Source organism: Hippoglossus stenolepis, chromosome 5, assembly GCF_022539355.2.
Source record: "Hippoglossus stenolepis isolate QCI-W04-F060 chromosome 5, HSTE1.2, whole genome shotgun sequence".
Lineage (NCBI taxonomy): Eukaryota > Metazoa > Chordata > Actinopteri > Pleuronectiformes > Pleuronectidae > Hippoglossus > Hippoglossus stenolepis.
Window position 1 is genome coordinate 28952466 of NC_061487.1, and position 3659 is coordinate 28956124.

Genomic DNA, 3659 nt, shown 5'->3' on the forward strand with positions numbered 1-3659 from the left:
TAGATGAATTCAGTTGTTGTTGAAAAAATGTTACGTCTTTATTTAACTGGCTGTCATTCATCAGAGGATCAATGCTGTTTATACTCCAATCAATCAATCAATCAATCAATCAATCAATCAACAAACCAACCAATCAATCAATAAGAACTTTTTAATGTTATAATGATGCCATTTAATGATCATGTCATCAATATGTCATTTATACCATATGATGATAAGTATTGGTCAAATCAGCTGTAAAACATTAAAAAAAACATCATTACCTGACTTCATAGTGATGTCATGATGACATCATTCCAACCATATGATGAGAAATGGATCATCAGCTTCAGGTCATGGCTATCGTCCAATAGAATAGAGATTTGTTACGTGGCTGTGACATCATGACATCACTGATCAGGTGGCATCATATGATGGGGAATAATTTTCTGATCGATATATAATCTTTAGATTTTCTCTGTTATACACACACACACACAGCCTCGCCTTTCTCCTGTCTCCTACGTGACTGACCTCGTCATGTTATTCCAAGGGGGAGCTTCTGAGTGATACTTGCCCCGCCTCTTTCTGTGACATCAACCCCATGAAGTCATGTGATTTCAGTCACATGACGTCCTTGCTATCTTGTTAGAACAGGACATAAACAGACTGAAGCTTAGGTCTTGTTCTTAGGTAAGAACATTTGTATACAGAAATGACTCTTATTTTGAAAAGTAAAGAGGAGACGACCTGTGTAAGAGAAACAAAGTGAATGAAACATCAAAGGACGTTTGTAAAGAAGCAGTTTGAATGTTTATATTCACACAACAACATTTATACACTGATACACACTGAGGAAGTAGATCCAGTAGATGGCGGTAATGCACCTTGAAATTGGTTGCCATTGGTTACTGTGACTGGCTGTGTGGTTACCATGGAGACCCTGTCAATCAATCAATCAATACAATTTTATTTGTACAGCTCATATTCACAAATCACAATTTTTCTCATAGGACTTTAACAAGGTGTGAAATCCTCTGTTCTTATCCCTCAACAAGAGTAAGGAAAAAACACAAAACAAACGTTTAACCGGGTAAAAAGAAGGTAGAAACCTCAGAGACACATGTGAGGATCCCTCTCCCAGTGTCACTACTGTGGCGTGACTGGCTGTGTGGTTACCATGGGGATCTTTAGGCAGGACCTGATGCATGATTCCCATCATGCTCCTTTGTTCTTTGATCCCCTCCTCAGGAAATACTGGTTTCCCATTAAGTATATATATATATCACCTACTCACACCCGCTCAGGATGACACGTTGGCACAAAGAGCGACATGTAGTCGACAACCTCCAAGGAAACGTACAACAAGTGAAGATTCCGGTATTTGTCGTGAATTTACACCAGTATCTGGTCCTGTGTGCGGGAGTCGTCCTCCCAATGAAAACATTGTTTATGTTCCTGTAACAATGCAAATACTTCAGACGCAGACTAAAGACACATCTCCTCCGACTACACCTTTGTTAAGAAGATGATGTCCAACCATCGTCAACTCTGGCAATAAAACAAAAAGTTAGTTGCACTTACATGTCGCACTTTGTAGTTTGGCTTTTTTGAAGCTAATGTACTTTCATGATTCTTGCTGTTCTGGGTTGATGCACTTATTGTGAGTCGCTGTAGATAAAAGCGTCTGCTCAATGAAAATAAAAAATACAGTAAATACAGCAGACGTCCACTATAGCTGCTTCAAAATAAAAGCTTGTGGAGGGTTTTTAAATGTAAAACTCAAGCAGAAAATATACACTTTAATCCTCAGTCTTGAGCGTCAGACCTCGGTATTATTCTTTAAAAAAAAAAAAAACACCTGTACAACGACAAAATACGATGAGCTCCTCTGTCTGATCATCACCGTCATTTCTTGTGTGTGTATGTGGGCGGTGGATCATCTTCTGGTAAATAAACCAGGTAACGTAGTGTTAACTTTCCTGCTCGACCTCCAGACCAGGAACGTACAGGGGAGGTGCTTCCTCCTGGGCTGAAGCCGCTTCTTGCTTCAGGGTTAACACCTTTCACTTTTTCAGCAGTTGACAAATAACGGATGACACTTCTTCTTGCCTGGAGAAGCTGCTGTTTTTATTTTCCAAAACACTGCAACTTACATCTTTATACTTTCTCCTTTCTCCTCTCATGCTCTCTCACTTTTCTCTCTGCCACACGCTCTCTCTCTCTCGCTTCCCCACTCACTCTCTTACACAATGGAAGCACTTTCTTAAAGGAGCCACACGACTTATAACACAAGGCCAATTACTGAATTTTACTAGTTACATTTTATTTTTTCAGTGCCATTCATCCCCCGCTCAGACAGACAGACATAATCTACCCTGCACTGTTACAATATAAATATATTAGCTGGGTTGTTGCTGAGTGTTTCTTCACTGAGACAGACGGAAATGAAGACATTTCTTCAGACTGAAGACAAGCCCAAGAGAAGAAGACAGAAAGGTGGTGATGATGAGAGAGAAGGACCAGGTACTGCCCACTGTTCCCACCCAGGACAGAATCAGTATTATATTGGGTTAGGGTTAGGGTTAGCCCTCTAACCCTCAGTATTGATGAAATTCTGGCTACGGGCCAATCAAACACACAAAGATTCTCTTTGAAAGCAGCGACAGGAAGCAGCCGTGTGTCTCCTTCACATCAAACCTTCTGGAACAACAACATCTGAACATCACCAGCATGTTTCTACGTTCTTAAAACATGCAACAAATTATTCCATTAAAACACAAAGAACAGAAATAAAGTTCCACATGTCACAATATGATTTACAAGTAAAAACGAATATAAGTATGAATAAATTCAGTATAATAAGTATAAAGATGAAATAAAACTCAATTTAATATCAGTTTAAATCATATTGTTCTCAGATTTGTTCATGTGCAATTCATTCACTGTACATATTCTAACACTGCACATATTTTTCCTGTCTATATTTACACTGTTTATATTGGTTTGAATACATGCATGTATTTCTATATTCTTTATATTCCTTACACTTAAGGAAATGTATGAGCAATTTATAAATGATGAATAATTGTTATTATTCTTTAGCATTAAAGAAATAATATTCATTTATTGTTTTTATTATCATTTATCTTTATTTGTTTTATTGATCTTCATTTTTATCAATCTCTATCTTATCATTATCATTATGTTTATTTGTATTCATCTTTATTTGTTTTTATTGATCATTACTGATGTCTTTTATCTTGATATATTTTTATTTATTTGTGCCAGAGCAGCGACTGCTGGTATTGAATTTATTTATTTTTTCTCCTCCCTATGAATCATATATTTGGCATAAACATACGTAACTTTTGCTGAAACTTTGCACAAAATTCAGATTTGAAAGAAATGAACATATGAAATGATTTTCACCGTGAAACAGGAAGTTGTTGTAACTTCACTGGACATTATCCAATCTGCACCACACTTCACATGTTTGATAAGAGTCCCGCTGTATACACATCTACAAGCCAATATTTAATCATAGTCCCAGCTCCCCCTAGTGGTAACAAGAAATTACATGTTTTGTACTCCTCCTAGCAGGTCGACCACATCCAGCTGAAATTTGGTCAGAAGACCTTTTAGAGGTGGTTGATGATAGGTTATAAATCTTGTGTGGT